The sequence below is a fragment of the Scyliorhinus canicula genome, chromosome 1 (assembly GCF_902713615.1).
Source record: "Scyliorhinus canicula chromosome 1, sScyCan1.1, whole genome shotgun sequence".
Lineage (NCBI taxonomy): Eukaryota > Metazoa > Chordata > Chondrichthyes > Carcharhiniformes > Scyliorhinidae > Scyliorhinus > Scyliorhinus canicula.
The window spans coordinates 156,419,313-156,436,075 of record NC_052146.1 but is presented as its reverse complement, the minus strand read 5'-3'; the positions used below and the strand labels follow the sequence as shown (position 1 = coordinate 156,436,075).

The 16,763-nt window shown below is 48.3% G+C and overlaps 1 long non-coding RNA gene across 1 annotated transcript in view; it reads right to left on the bottom strand.

Moving 5' to 3' along the window:
* The window catches only part of LOC119968826, a 28,863-nt gene extending 12,606 nt beyond the window's left edge, over positions 1-16,257 (bottom strand). Inside the window, exons 1-2 of the long non-coding RNA XR_005461253.1 lie at positions 16,219-16,257; positions 14,073-14,153 (exon numbers count right to left, since the gene is read on the bottom strand). This is a non-coding gene — a long non-coding RNA (uncharacterized LOC119968826). The remainder of the gene's footprint in view (positions 1-14,072; positions 14,154-16,218) is intronic.
* Between the last annotated feature and the right edge of the window lie 506 nt (positions 16,258-16,763).

The following is a 16,763-nucleotide window of genomic DNA, read 5'->3' as shown; positions in this document are numbered from 1 at the left end:
GTTGCAATTTAGGGCCACAGTGTGGAACGTCCCGATGGACATGTCCCCGAGGCCACACTTAGACTTAGCCCCATTTCCTGCACTGAGAAGCTCCACTCGCCAGATCTCCTCAGTCCAGGAGGCGATTGGGATGCTGGTTTTAAATGGCGCCCCAATGTCTCGAACCCTCCCCCCCCCCCCCCCCCCCAACGGGACACAACTCACCTGTAAGGGGGTCCTTGGGGGACCCCATGTCACAGGCAAGGCACTCCTAGGCCCGATCCCTGGTGCCGTGCCATACTGTTGTGCTGTTCTGTACTGGGCCATACTATGCCTACTGTGCTGTACAGTACTATACTATACTGTACTGTGGCACACTGGGCTGTGTTGGGCTGTCCTGTACTGTGCCATGCCTTGCTCGGTGGGACAAGGTGTGATGGGGAGGTGGGTGGGGAACAGGACAAGATTGTGAAAGTGAAGAAAGGTCAAAATTGACGCCAAATAGATAAATGGTTGATAAAAGGGGCTAATGAAGGATGTTAGAGGTAAGTGGGGTCAGGGTTGTGTGACCTTTGACACCCACCTAATTGATGGTGATTGTCCGTTCTTGGTCTGCGAGAAGATTGCTGTGTTTCATCAAGTTAGCGTAACATTTCAACAAAGTCGCCTTGCATTTTACCGTCAAAAAATCCTTCTCTAAATTGTACAAACTCTTAAGCTTTCGAATTTACAGCTGAACACTCAGCCTTACGTTGTTGTAGAAACGGAATGCAATCTGCTCACTTGTTTCTCGGGCAAACAGTACTGTCTGTATTCTCGTCTTTACAATCGCATTCCCGCTATTCTCATTGCTCTCAGCCCTCTGCTGTCCCGACTCCTTCCAACAGCCCCCCCAAGCTTTTCTCTGTCCTTCTATCCTCTTGGCCCATCCACTTCCTCTCTCCTTCCACTGACATTTTTCCCTCGATCCACCTTTTTTTAATAACCCTCTGCCACTGAATGGGATTTGCCTCCTCCTACATTGTCACCTCAGCAAGAATGGAAGCATCAACTTAGTGAGTTGGCTGCTGCAACTCGAAAAACTCTCCCACCTGCTGTAAACAAGATGCACGCTCGCTTTATCCCGTACCAGCCTCCCCGAACAGATGCCGGAATGTGGCGACTAGGGGCTTTTCACAGTAACTTAATTGAAGCCTACTTGTGACAATAAGCGATTTTCATTTCATTTTTCACTATCCCCAGAAACATCCCCAAAACACTCTCTTCAGGTACCATGTCCTCAGAGGGCATTGGCGACCATGGACCTCCATGTCAATCTTGCTCTGGAGGCGTGGATCATCTTTGTGGGTGCGACATTCTTTGTTCCATCTCGATCACTTCCATCGACCTTTCCCATCAAAACAGAAGTTCTAATTCTCATTACTTGCCCAAGAAATTCCAACTGCCTCTTCCTGATCTTAGTGCCGTTCTTTAGGTCTCAGATTTTACTAACACGTCTAATAATAATAATAATCTTTATTGTCACAAGTAGGCTTACATTCACACTTCAATGAAGTTACTGTGAAAACCCCTTTGTCACCATACTCCGGCGCCTGTCCGGGTACACAGAGGGATAATTCAGAATGTCTAATTCACCTAACAGCACGTCTTTAGGGACATGTGGGAGGAAACCGGAGCTGCCGGAGGAAACCCACACAGACACGGGGAGAACGTGCAGACTCCACACAGACTGTGACCCAAGCCGGGAATCAAACCTTGGACCCTGGCGCTGTGAAGCAACAGTGCCTTCCACTGTGCTACCGTGCTGCCCTAGTAGGTGTGACTTATCCAAGATAAGCTTCATTATTCACCTCATCCCTCCAACCTCAATTCTTCTCTGCATTGCTTCGCAAACCGTCCACTTCTCACCTCCGTATGTCAGTATAAGAGTGATATCACATGCCATGATTCTCAGATTGTTATTGTGGCTAAGTCTGAGTTGATCATAACCTTTTACATTGCAAAATAGACATAGAGAAACCAAGGTTGAGCCAGGAAGGTTTGGCAAGGATGGCTAAACAAAGGCTGCATATTAGAGAATGACTTTGGCATGGTTATTAATGGAAGACAGAGAGGGAGATAGGAAAATGTAGGGAATGAAAGGCACAGAGACAGACCAAGGTGGCTAACAGGTCGTTGAAGGGAGAAAGGGGAAAATAAGAGATTCTACGTGGAGGTAGTGGCCACAGCCACAAACCAGAAAGGGTTAAGTCCACCCCCATCGGCCCTGGAAACCACAACTCAATGTTTCATTCTTCAGGCAAGTAGTTGCGTGCAGTCCTGGTTTCCACAACATCTCCCCCTCCCAAGGCTGGATGTCTGCCTTCTGGAGCTGCCAGCCAATCGGGGTCAGCAGCTCTATATATCAGCAGTGTCACTGGGAGTGGTGGCCATTGTTTGGTACTGCAGCAGTCCTCAGACCAGTCAGCCGAGAACGAGCATGTTGTGTAGGTGAGTGGGGTTGAGTTGCTGGACTAATCAGGTAGGCTCCAGCTAGGGATGGAGGGGTGGGGGGTGGGGTTGGTTGTGAGGGGCTGCTCTTCGATCAGTGGGAATGACGGAACTTGTTGCTGTGGGTTCCCCCGTGGGTATTGTTATGGGCCAGGGCTTAGAAACTCCAAAGTGTAGTATGAAGTTCACCTGACCTTCAACCCTTATGTTAAATTTGGCTATGATGAGCACAAAAGCCTTCACTGCAGGTGTGATTCATCAGACAGAATGGGTATCATACTAGCACAGTGGTTCTCTCCGTGTCTGCATGGGTTTCCTCCGGATGCTCCGGTTTATTCCCTCATGTCCCGAAAGACATGCTTGTTATGTGAATTGGACATTCTGAATTCTCCCCCTTTGTACCCGAACAGATGCTGGAGAGTGGCGACTAGGGGCTATACACAGAAATTTCATTGCAGTGTTAATATAAGCCTACTTGTGACAATAAAGATTATGATGACTTCCTAGACACTTCAATCAAAACAAGGTTTATTCTAAGAATATATTTAACATATATATATATATATATATAAACACAGCAAGAATTGTTATCATTTACAAACATAAAGACACCACACAGCTACAATAATCTATATATCCCCCCTTAGCTGTTCCAATTCAATTACAACATCCAATAAAACTAAAACCTCTTTTCAAGGGCATGGCCCAGCACACTGTATTCTCACTTGAATGGGACTGGGCCTTTCCCTGAAATTTTGATCCAGTTCCAACCAGCAGATTCAAACTCCTTCCTGAAAGCAAATTATATCTTTAAAGTAACCAAGGCAGTTAGCCACAACCAATGTGTATTACTGGAACAGCTTTTAAAATGAAAACAGAGAAAGCACTTCTTTCTCTTTCTGCTGTCCTAAGCAGTCAAACTGAAACCTAAAAATAAACCCTCTCATCTCACAGCCACAGCCCAATGTGCTACAAGTCACATGATAAGAGACTAAACCTTTCTTAAAGGGATACTCACATGACAGTATCAGGTACATGGTCTGGAGGAACACGACCCTCCACCCCCCCCCCCTCCCCGAGTCCAAAGGGAGGCCACAAGGTTGTACTGAGCGAGCTCCCCAGATGGTGAAGAGCCCACCCACTAATACAATAATTGCGGCGGTGGGAAGAGACCTTTAAGTGGTCGCAATTGGCCTAAGGATAGGTGGACAACCAACCACCTACCCTACTGGCTGGTAAAATACCAGCAAAGGCAGGAAGGCAACAGGCATAGCACCCTTGGCATCCTACCTGCCTTTAGTGCACACCGGATGAGCCTCAGTGTGGACAGGACTAATTTGTGAGTAGAACTCATTCAGCAGCAGGCGATGAAAAATGAAACGAAAATGAAAATCGCTTATTGTCACGAGTAGGCTTCAATGAAGTTATTGTGAAAAGCCCCTAGTCGCCACATTCCGGCGCCTGTCCGGGGAGGCTGGTACGGGAATCGAACCGTGCTGCTGGCCTGCTTGGTCTGCTTTAAAAGCCAGCGATTTAGCTCAGTGAGCTAAACCAGCCCTTAAGCTGGTTTTTGACACAAATTGGAGTGCATGGACTGGAGAATGATAGAGTAGCAAGGAGAACATTGCAATGCATCAGGGAGATGGTGATGCTGTGGTATTGTCACTGGATTAGTAATCCCAAAACTCTGGGGACGGGGGTGATCAATGTTGTGAAAACCCATCAGGTTCACGAATGTCCTTTAGAGAAGGAAATTTGCTGGCCTTCCATGGTCTGGCCTACATGGGACTCCAGACCCACCCACAATATGATTGACTTTGAAACTGCTAAGCAAGACACTTAGTTGTATCAAACCGCTTAAAAGGTCTGGAAGGAATAAAACTGGATGGACCATCTGGCAGCGATCTAAGCACCAGAAATGGCAACAACAAACCCAGCCCTGTCACCCCTGCAAAGTCTCCCCTACTAACATCAGGGGGCTTGTGCCAAAATTGGGAGAGCTGTCTCACAGTCAAGCAACAGCCTGACATAGGCATACTCACGGAATCCTACCTTACACATAATGTCCCAGACATCACCATCCTTGGGTATGGCATGTCCCACTGGCAGGCCAGACCCAGCAGCGGTGGCAGGACAGTGGCATACAGCTGGGGTGGGGGGAGGGGCCGATGCTCTGGTAGTCTCCAACATTGACCTCGGACCCCTTGAAACCCATAAAGCCTCATGGATTCAGGTCAAACATGGGCAAAGAAACCTCCTACTGATTATTACCACCCTCCATCAATTGATGAATCAGTACACTGCCATTCTGATCACTTGGAGGAAGCACTGAGTGTGGCAAGGGCACAGAATGTACTCTACATGAGGGACTTCAATGTTTATCACCAAGAGTGGCTCAGTAGTACCACCACAGCCCGAGCTGGTTGGGTCCTAAAGGATATCGCTGGGACTGCAGCAGGGGGTTAGGGGACCAACAAGAGGGAAAAACATACTTGACCTCATTCTCACCAATGTGCTTGCCACAGATTCTTCTGTCCCTGACAGTATCATCCAGAGTGAACACTGTACAGTCCTTGAGGAAACAAAGTCCCGTCTTCACATTGATGATGCCCTCCATCGTGTTGTGTGACACTAGCACCGTGGTAAATGGGATAGGCTTCAAGCAGATCTAGCAGCTCAAGACTGTGCTTCCATGAGGCGCTGTGGGCCATCAGCAGCAGCAAAATTGTATTCAATCACAATCTGCAACCTCATGGCCCAGCATATCTCCACTCTACCATTACCACCAAGCCAGGGGCTCAACCCTGATTGACAGAGCTAAGCAATTCCACAACGAACGGATAAGATCTAAGCTCTGCAGTCCTGACTCATCCTGTTGTGAATGGTGGTGGACAAATAAACAGCTCATTGGTGGAGGAGGTTCCACACATACATCCCCATCCTCAATGATGGAGGTGCCCAACACATCAGTGCAAAAGATAAGGCTGAAACCATCAAAGACAAAGCAGCCCGATTCACCACCTTCAACATCCATTCCTTCCACCACCGATGCATTGTGGCAGCAGTGTGTACCGTCTACAAGATACACTGCAGCAAATTGCCAAGGCTCCTTCGACAGCACCTTGCAAACCTGCAACCTCTGCCACCTCAAAAGACAAGGGCAGTGGACACAAAGAAACAAGCCTACCCTCCAAGTCACATATCATCCTGAGTTGGAAATGTATGATTATTAATTTATCATTGCTGGGTCAGAATCCAGGAATTCCCACCCAAACAGCAATGTAGGTGTATCGACATCACATGGACTTTCAGAATGCTCGCCACCTCCTTCTCAAGGACAAAGACAGCATTTATTGTCAATTTCTAATTGTACCGTCACTGAATGTCAAGAGGCAGTGGTTAGACTCTATCTTGGTGGAGATGATCATTGCCAGGCACTGTATGGCATGAATGTTACTTACAACTTACTTGCCCAAGCCTGAATATTGTCCCAGTCTTGTCACATGAGGCAACGGTACCTGAAGGATTGTAAATGGAACTAAGCACAGTTTAATCATTAGCAAACATTCCACTTCTGACCTTTTCATGGAGGGAAGATCATTAATTAAAACGCTAAAGATGGTTAGGCCTGGGATACTAACTGTGGCAGTACCAAGAGGAACTCCTGTAGTGGTGTCCTGGGTGTGATATGATGGACCTCCAACAATTGAAAATGAAAAATAAAAATTGCTTATTGTCACAAATAGGCTTCAAATGATGTTACTGTGAAAAGCCCCTAGTCGCCACATTCCGGCACCTGTTCGGGGAGGCTGGTTCGGAATTGAACCCACACTGCTGGCCTGCCTTGGTCTGCTTTAAAAGCCAGCGAATTAGCCCAGTGTGCTAAACCAGCCCCTCAAATGTTGCACTTTGTGTTAGATATGACTCAAACCAGTGGAGGGTTTTCCCCACTTCCCACGGAATTGGAACTCTTAGTGCCAAATATTGCCTTGTTGTCTATTCAAGTCTTGAATTCAGCTCTTCTGACTATATTTGTGCCAAGGCTGTTGTAAGATGTGGAGGATAGTGGCCATGGTGGAACCCAAACTGAGATTCGGTGAACATATTATTGATGAGAATGTGCACTTGATAACACTATCAATGCACCTTTCAATACTTTGCTGCTGATTGGGAGTAGACTGATGGGGCGGGCGATAAGTGGCTGTATTTAGATTTGTGCTGCTTTATGTGGACAGACATGGGCAATTTTACATCTGCCCAGTAGATGTCAGTGCTGTTGCTGTATTGGAACAGTTTGGTGAGAAGAATGGCTGCTTCTGGGAAGAAGCCTTAAGCACAATAGCAGAAATGTTGTTGGGACCATTGTCTTTTCTGTATCCAGTGCATCCAGCTATCTTCCAATACCATGTGGAGTGAATCGAATTGCCTGCAACCTGGCATCTGTGATGCTGGTGACCTCGGGAAGAGGCCAAGAGGGACCATTCACTCACTACTTCTAGGTTTAAACCAATGTTTTTCAAACTTTTCTTCCTGGGCCTACTTTCACCAACTGGCCGACCTTCACGATCCACGGCGGCCGACTTTGGCGGCCTACGCCAGCTGACCTTCGTGACTCAGCCGACCTTCGCAACCCACGCCAGCTGACCTTTATGACACACCATTTTTGGTTACCTTTAATGCAACAGGTGAGCCTGCTGGGTCCTCACAATCTCACTTGCTTTGTCATTCCAATGTTATATTTCTGCCAAGGACTTCAGCTGATGATTTAAGTTCTCACTGCATCCTTTGAAAAAAATCAAGTGGTTTGTCCTCAAACCCTCCATGCTTCGTCTTCACGTGGTTTTGAATTTAGAGGGTTTTAAACTTTCATTTGCCAGTATTTCCCTGCATAGAACACAGAAGGGCTTTGCACCCTGATTTGCATTAGCACAATTAACAAAGCCATACCTCAAGGAATCATATTTGCACTGTTCCTGATTTCAGATTATTCTTTGTTTAAAATGATCCATCTTTAGTTCTTCACATTCCTGTTACTTCCTTGCTTGCAGCTAGAAATTGGAGGAATCTGACCTCTGTGATTTTGCGGCAAAAGTATGGACGTACAGGGCGTATGGCGTCAATGTACCGGCCGGGCTTCACTAGCTTTCGGAGTGCAGTTCCTTCATCAGGTGGCTCATTTGGTGTTGTAAGACTTCTTACAGTGGCTATTTGAAAGACCACCCGACACAGATCCAATCCCCGCCCTATCCCTGTAACCTCACCTAACCTTTGGACATTTTGGGGCAATTTAGCATGGCCAATCCACCTAAGCTGCACATCTTTGGACTGCGGGAGGAAACCGGAGCACCCGGAGGAAACCCATGTGGACACGGAGAGTCACCCGAAGTCGAAATTGAACCCGGGCCCTTGGCGCTGTAAGGCAGCAGTGCTAACCACTGTGCCACCCTCAGTTCACTGAAATTAGTGCAATTAAATAAGGGCAATTTAGCATGGCCAATCCATGCTAATCTGCACATCTTTGGACTGTGGGAGGAAACCGGAGCACCCAGAGGAAACCCACACAGACACGGGGAGGATGTGCAGACTCCACACAGACAGTGACTCAAGCCGGGAATCGAACCTGGAACCCTGGAGCTGTGAAGCAGTTGTGCTAACCACTATGCTACCGTGCTGCCCTAAGGTGATAAGGTGCCACATCAAAGGTTATTGCAGAAAATAAAAGCACGTGGAGTAGGGGTAACATATTGGCATGGATAGGACGCCCAGCTCCATCTGCCCCTCAGAGCTCTGCCCCTTTCACCATTTAGATAATAAACTTCTTTTTATTCTTCCTGACAAAATGGACAATTTCACATTTTCCTGCATTATTCTCCATTTTCCAAACCTTTGCCCACTCACTTAATCTATCTATCTCCCTTTGTAGGCTCCTTACGTCCTCTTCACAATTTACTTTCCTATCTATCTCTGTGTCCTCAGCAAATTTTGCAATCATACCTGAAGACTGTGTGTCTCAGAAACATTTCCAATTGTTACTTAAGGAGAAAAGTATTTTTAGTAATAACTCGAAATAAAGAATAAAATTGTCATAGTGTATAACTGATGTTAAAACCTGTCTGTCCTTGGTGGTTCTGCCTTTAGTAGCTGAGGTCTCAAACTCTGGAAATTCCTCCCTGAACCTCTGTACTTTTCATTCCCTCTGCAAAACTTGCTTCTTTGACCAAGTCACCTTGCATAGTATTTCAATGTCAGGTTTTGTTTGGCAAAAATGCAATAAAAATGCAAGTTGTTGTTTGCCTCCACGACAGGGTGGCCAACTGGCTGAATACTGTCACAATTCTGTGATTCCATGGGCAGAATTCTCCCCTACCCGGCGGGGCGGGGGGTCCCGGCGGGATGGAGTGGCGTGAAGCACTCAGGCACCTTTAGGGGCCAAACCCTAACACTGAGGGGCTAGGCCCGCGCCGGAGTGGTTGGTGCCCCGCCGACCGGCGGGAACGGCCTTTGGCACCACGTCAGCAGGGGCCAAAGGGACTTCGCCGGCCGGCGGAAGTCCACGCATGCGCCGGAGCGTCAGCGGCTGCTGACATCATCCCCGCGCATGCGCTGGGGAGGGGGTCACTTCTGCCTCCGACATCGTGATGACTATGGCGAACGCGGAAGGAAAAGAGTGCCCCCACAGCACAGGCCCGCCCGCCCGATCAGTGGTCCCCGATCGCGGGCCAGGCCACTGTGGGGGCACCCCCAGGGCCAGAGCGCCCCGCGGCGGATCTCTGGTGCCGGAGACTTCGGGAGACGGCGGGGGCGGGATTCACGTCGGCCCCCGGCGAATCTCCGACCCGGCGGGGGGTCGGAGAATCCCGCCCCATGTTTCCAGCACTTACTCTCATTGATGTTTAAACCCTGGTAGCTGACAGGCCACTTGTAATAATGTGCCACTCCTGCGGGGGGCAGCAACAGCCTGAAGGTGATTTTGATGTGGCGCGGCTTTACAGTCCACAGCTTCAATAGAAATTTGAGTGTGAAAGGCTGGGTGGGTCAGGTGTTTCACTTGGGGTTTCATTCAAAGTCGCGGGGGGGTGGCCATCTTGCTGAACAAAAAGACGGGGTCTGTCGGGGCAAAGGAAGGACGGGACCCGGAGACGGGGAAGTCTGTGATCGTGGGTGAGGTGCTGGGGCGGACGCTGGTGTTGCTAGTGAATGTCTATGCGCCGAATTGGGACAACGTGGGGTTTGTGAAGGGGTTGCTGGGAATGAATCCAGACCTAAATATGCATCAGTTGATTATGGGGGGTGATTTTAACTGTGTGATGGAACCGAGGGTGGACAGGTCGAGCCATAAGACAATGGGAATGTTGAGGATGACGAAGGAGTTGGAGGGGTTATGGAATGCATGGAAATGATGGACCCACCTGGACGGGGAGGGGGGGGGGGGCGTGGGGAGTACTCATTCTTCTCGCACGTGTACAAAGTATACTCCAGAATTGATTTCTTTGTAGTGAGTCGGGCAGTGTTGATGGGGGTGGTGGGGACGGAGCTTGTGGGAATTGTGATTTCGGACGGTGCACCAGACTGGCTGGAGATTAGACTTTGTTCGAGGCAGGAACAGTGGATGGAGGCTGGATTCGGGGCTTTTGGCTGATAAGAGGTTCTGTGAGACGGTGCGGTTGGTGATCAGAGACTATGTGGAGCTGAATCAGAATGGGGAGGTGTCGGCGGCAACATTCTGGGAGGCATTGAAGGTGGTGGTTTGGGGGGCGGTTCGAGGCGCACAGGGGCAGGAGGAGGAGGGAGGAGTATGGACGGTTGTTGGACCAGATAGTCGAGGTGAATAGGAAGTATTCGAGAGCTCCCACCAAGGAGGGGTTGGCGGAGAGAAAAAGGTTATGGGGCAGTTTGACAGGGTAACAACGGGAAACAGTAAGAAATCTTACAACACCAGGTTAAAGTCCAACAGATTTGTTTGGAATCGCTAGCTTTCAGAGTGAAGTTCCTTCATCAGGTGATTCACCCGTCAACTCAATAGACTGATCAAGACCTTTGATCTGGACTTTCAGAGCATTCCACGTGCTCTCATCCCATGTACTTCCCACGTTGGCGATCTCCACTGCCTCCCGAAAATACACAAGGCAAACACACCAGGCCGCCCAGACAATGGGACCCTGTAGGAGAATCAAAGAATCATAGAACTTACAGTGCTGAAGGAGGTCATTCGGCCCATCGAGTCTGCACCGGCCCTTGGAAAGAGCACCCACCCCACACTTCCACCCTCACCCCATAACCCAGTATCCTCACCCAACCTTTTTGGACTTTTTGGACATGGTCGATCCACCTAACCTGCACATCTTTGGACTGTGAGAGGAAACCGGAGCATCCGGAGGAAACCCACGCAGACGTGGGGAGAGCATGCAGACTCCGCACAGACAGTGACCCAGCCAGGAATTGAACTTGGGACCCTGGAGCTGTGAAGCAATTGTGCTAACCACTGTGCTACTGGGCCGCCCAAGAGAATGTCTCGAACGTTTCAAGGGCATCTTGAAACCCATCATATAAGGAGCTGGAACAAGCTTCTGTCGCGACACTACAGACTGTTTACAGAAACCCAGCACCCATGGACCAGTTGAACCAGGAACATTCCTCGTCATAATGGATGTCTCGGCACTCTACACCAGCATCATCCCATGACAACAGCATTATTGCAACAGCCTCAGTCCTCAACACTGACAACTGCCAATCTCCAGACACAATAAAAGCAAGGACTCACCCGATGAAGAAGCTACACTCCGAAAGCTAGTGATTCCAAACAAACCTGTTGGACTTTAACCTGGTGTTGTCAGACTTCTCACTGTGTCCACCCCAGTCCAACGCCAGCATCTCCACATCATGACAGTGGAAAACGCAGTGGGGCAGCTACAGAGGGAAAGGGGGATGCAATATGAATATGGAGAGAAATCGAGCCATGTGCAGGCCCACCAGCCAAGGAGGCAGGCAGCATACAGGGAAATTTTGAGGTTGTGGACAGGGAAGGGGGAAGTAGTGTCGGATCCAGAGAAGATTAATGAAGCATTTATAGGAAGTATTATGAGAAGCTGTACAGGGCCAAGCCAAGTGGTGAGGGAAGAAATATGGTGCGATTCTTGGATGAGCTGGAGTTCCCAAGGCTGGATGAAGAGAGGAGATAGGTGCTGGAAGAACCATTAGGGCTCAGGGAGTCGATGGATAGCATAAGAGGGATGAAGTCAGGGAAGGCCTTGGGATTGGACGGCTCACTGGTGGAGTTCTATAAGGAGTTTGTGACAGAGTTGGCACCGCATTTACTGGGGATGTTTCGCGGAGGCACTGAGAAGAGGGAACTAACAGAGATGTTGACACAGGCATCGATTACGCTAATTCTGAAGAAGGGGAATGACCTGTTGGGTCATATAGGCCCATATAGGGAGAGTTATGGGCATACTGAGGCCTTTTCGAATATTAGTTGAATGTCGGAAAGAGTGAGGTGTTTCTGGTGAATTCAGCGGGTCAGGGAGCCAATCTAGGGGCTTTGCCATTTAGGGTAGCCAGGGACAGGTTCAAGTACTTGGGGGTCCAGGTGATGGGAGAGTGGGCAACAACGCACAAGTGGAATCTGACAAAGTTGATGGAGGAGGTTAGGGGGGATTTTAAGAGGTGAGATACGCTGCACCTGGAGTGGGGAGGCTCCAGGTGGTTAAGATGAGCGTGCTGCCGAGGTTCCTGTTCGTATTCCAGACCCTTCCGATCTTTACTCCTAAGGCCTTTTTCCAGAAATTTGGTGCGATCTCAGAGTTTATAGGAGCGGGAAAGGTACCAAGGGTAAAGAGGGCCCTGCTATAGCGCAAAGGCAGAAAGGGGGGTTGGCGCTACCAAACCTGCTGCATTACTACTGGGTGGCAAACATAGAGAAGGTGAGATGGTGGTGGGAGGGAGAGTGGGTTAGAGTGGGTTGGAATGGAGGATTAGTCCTAGAGGGTCCAGCCTGAGGGCCATGGTGATGGTGTTGCTTCCGCTGGTGCCGGGGAGGAACATGGTGAGCCCGGTGGTGCAGTCCACAATTAGGGTGTGGTACAAGTTGAGGAGACACTTTAGGATGGAAGGGATGTTGGTGCTGACACCGTTGTCTGGGCACCACAGGTTTAAGCCGGGGGAGATGGATGGCATATAGAGGAAGTGGAGGGAGTCAGGACCGGTGAGGACGAGGGATTTGTACTTGGAAGAGAAGTTTGCGGTTCTGGAAGAGCTGCGGGAGAGGGTGGAGCTGCCGAAGGGAAGTGAATTCAGGTATATGCAAGTGATGAACTTCGCGCAGAAGGAATGGACACAGTTTCCCAAGTGCCGGAGTATACCCTGCTGGAGTGGTTGCTGCTCCCAGATGTGGAGGGGGAGGGCAGGATTGGTGATATATAGGGTTTGCCAGGGGAGCATGGGGAGCGCAGATGGTGAGGATCAAGAATAAATAGGAGGAGCTGGGGGGTTGGAGATAGGATGGGGAGTGTGGAGTGAAGCAATGCAACGGGTAAATTCAACTTCCTCATATGCAAGGATGAGCTTGAGCCAATTCAAGGTGGTGCATATGACCTAGGCGAGGATGAGTGGGTTCTTGTAGGCGGAGCAGACGAGTGTGAGAAGTGTGGGCAAGGACCAGTGAATCATGCTCTGGGAGCGTGAGAAGTTGGAGAGATACTGGGAGGCGGTGTTCGGGACATTATCAAAGATTGTGGGGATAGATATCAGGCCGGACCCAATGGTGGCGATCTTTGGGATGTCAGAAATGCTGGAGCTGATAGAGGGGTGGATGACAGCATGGTAGCACAATGGTTAGCACAGCTGCTTCACAGCTCCAGGGTCCCAGGTTCGATTTCTGGCTTGGGTCACTGTCCGTGTGAAGTCTGCACATTCTCCCTGTGTCTGTGTGGGTTTCCTCCAGGTGCTCCGGTTTCCTCCCACAGTCCAAAGATGTGCAAGATAGGTGGATTGACCATGCTAAATTGCCCTTAATGTCCAAAAAGTTTAGACTGGGTTACGGGGATAGGGCGGAGGTGTGATCTTAGGTAGGGTGATCTTTCCATGGGCCAGTGCAGACATGTTGTATGGCCTCCTTCTGCACTTAAATTCTATGATCTATGACCAATATCTCGGCCTTCGCCTCTCTAATTGTTCGGCAAACGATATTGTTCGAATGGCTTACGGCAAAGCCTCCAGGGGTGGCAGCCTGGCTGGGGGACCTGTACGACTTCCTTCGGCTGGAAAAGGTCAAGTTTGAGTTTGGGGGTCAGTGGAGGGCTTTGAGACACTGTGGGGACTGTTCACGACAATGTTTGAGGAATGTTTTGTTGCGGGGGGGGGGGAGGAGGGGGGAGGGGAGGGGGGTGAAAAGAGGGAAAAATTGTACAAACTGTGAATTGTGGGGGTGTTGACAATGTCACTGACTTGTGTTTTTGTATTTTTGAATATAATTGGAATAAAATACATTAAAAAAAAGAAATTTGAGTGCAAAATACCACAGGTGCCAAGCATCTGAAACAAAACACAGTCAGGCAGAGTGCAGGACGATAGTTAAATTCGTCAACAAGTTCTGAGGCAGGAGCTACCTTGGGTGTGATGATCTCTGTTTTCTTTGCCTGGATGTCTCAAAGGCGAAGTGTTGAACAAAGAACATCGAGCTATGTAAACTAACAAAACTGATTTATTAACACTACTTAAACTAGAACCGAACGTATTCCTAAGTACATGGTTGCTAAAATAAACTATGCTGTAACTCTAACTACAGAACTCGCATATACATAACTCTCTTTCACATCGAAACACCTTCTCGTTGAATCAAGGGTTGTCACATGATGTATATGTGACTGCCCTTGATCACCATCTGGTGGTGAGATGTATGTACATGAAATTGTTAACCCCTTATCTCCCATACAATTCCATATTGTTATACTCGGGTCAGGCAACTCTGACTGCGCACCTTGCTGGAGGCTTCAACGCATGGCTGTTCACCACGGTCTCCCAATAGCCAATCATTGTGGCCCATTGTCTTCAAATGGAAGCTCGGTTAGCCAATCGGGTGATTCTCGATCAGCGGTCTCAGGGCCTTTTTGTTCAGTCGCCCATTCATTTTTGAGGAATAATGAAGGAAAGTGTTTCAGGAAAATTAATAGAACACACCATGACCCTATGATTTTTCTCCAGTAATACTCTCAGCCTTGTCCCAGGAGGTTCACCTTCATTTCCCAGGACAATTTTGGGAAATTAGTGACCCGAATCAACAACCAAAATGTTAACTCTTGTCCTCGCTCTGCAGAAACAACCTGATCAGCTGAACGTTTCCAGCCTTTTTCCTGTTCCTTAGTTCAGTGGATTAAAAGTCAGGCTGCACCTGTGGCTCTTATAAAAACACAGGCATGTGCCGTGTGCATACACACCTGGGACACAAGTGTGCGTACATTTGATGTAAGATTACAACGACAATACCGCGTTAGAACGATGATAATTCGCATTTATACAATGATACTAACATGGTGAAACTTCCTAAGTTACTTGTCAGAAGTGTAACCGGGCATCGGTTGACAGCAAGCCAAAGAAGCAATGTTAGGACAAGTGGATAAAGGTTTTGGTCAAACAGGAAGGTTGTAAGCGTCCGCTCGAATGGTGGGGAGAGTGGTGGAGCAGCCCTAATGCGATAAGTACGGGCCTCTTTTCTTGGTTTGAGCTTCTTGTTAATAATCACACTTTCCATTGATAAAGACCAGAAACTCTTTGTCCAGAATTCTCAGGCCGCTTGTTGGCGGTAGGATTCTCAGGTCCCGCCCGCAGCGTGGGGTGGCTTGAGTTTCTCGGCAGCGTGGGGTGGCTTCAATTGACAGCGATGGGAGCAAAAAATCCCGCCACCAGTGACCACCGCCACCTCCCATCACCGGGTGGCACACGGCTGGGAGGCTGGAGCATCCCGCCCCTTATGTTTAATTTTCCATGCTGTCTGGATCAAAAGTGAAACCGATTGAACTACCTCTGTATATATCACTTCAAACTCAACAGCAGCTGTGAAGCAGGGCCCCCTGGAATACTTACACACAACGCATTAATTCCTTACGATGTAGCTTCTAGCTATTTATAGATATTTACAGATAATAACCTATAACACCCAGATAGCAGAAATTGAACAGCTGAGGATATGGCTGCCAATAGTGGAACAAAGGAATTTGAGAGTGCACGACAGTCTCGAGTTGGTGCAGTGTAGAGAGCTCAGTGCTGTAATATTGTGACTTACTGCTGTGGCGGTGTCTCAGTGAGGAGAGCTTGAGTCTTGCGTATTTAAACATGAACCATTTATTACGAGTCTTTAACTATTCACAACTAGATCCAAGGTATAGCCAGGTGCGGAGATGCTCCATGCAAGTAACTGCTAACTTACAGATTGTTATTAGACTGCCTTCTCAGCATCTCACAACACGTGACGGTGCAGCATACCATGGGCAGAGCTATTTCCCCCATCCCATGTTAACCCTTGTTCTGCCAAGCACCTTTACATTACAATGGCATGCAGGCACAATAACGCAACACTCGGAGGGTTGTAGGGCTGGAGGAGGTTATTAAGATAGGGAGGGATGATGCACATTTACAGTATGCATACTGTATTCACGTTATACAATTCTCTGCCTCCTTATTGTACCTCATACACAATATCTTACATAAAATATCCAATATTATGTGTAGAATTTGTTGGGATGATGTATAACTCACCATCTAAAGGAATCAAACATTCAGTGAAGGCTGGAGTCCACATAATAGCATCATGGTCTGTCAAAAAAACGGGGTATTCAGTCTTTTGAAGAAAAATTAACAGATATTCATTAATCTCCGTAATATATAAAATACAGCTGAGGAAGATCCCAAATTCAGGCCCTCGTTGTTGCTCAGTTAACTGCTTTCAGCTGGAATATTAGTGAAGAAAGACTTGCATTTCGACAGCACTTTCATAATTTCAGGATATTCCAAAGTGCTTAACAGCCAGTGAAGAACTTTTGGCAGTGTGGATGGATATGTAACTGAGCTTGTCCTAAAACCCCTAGGTTCAGTGCACAATTCCTTCCAGTTTCAGCTACACCCAGTGATGATTGTCATATTCACTGCTCAATCCCTGCACAGGAACATCGACAGACACCAAGTTACTTTGTACATCTCAGCTAACAAAGAACCAAGAGAAAAGGTCAGAGGTATGCAGTGAAGGTTCCCAGTCTTCCTTATGTGACTGATATTTGAGCACAGAAAGCTAGGCTGGCACTCTA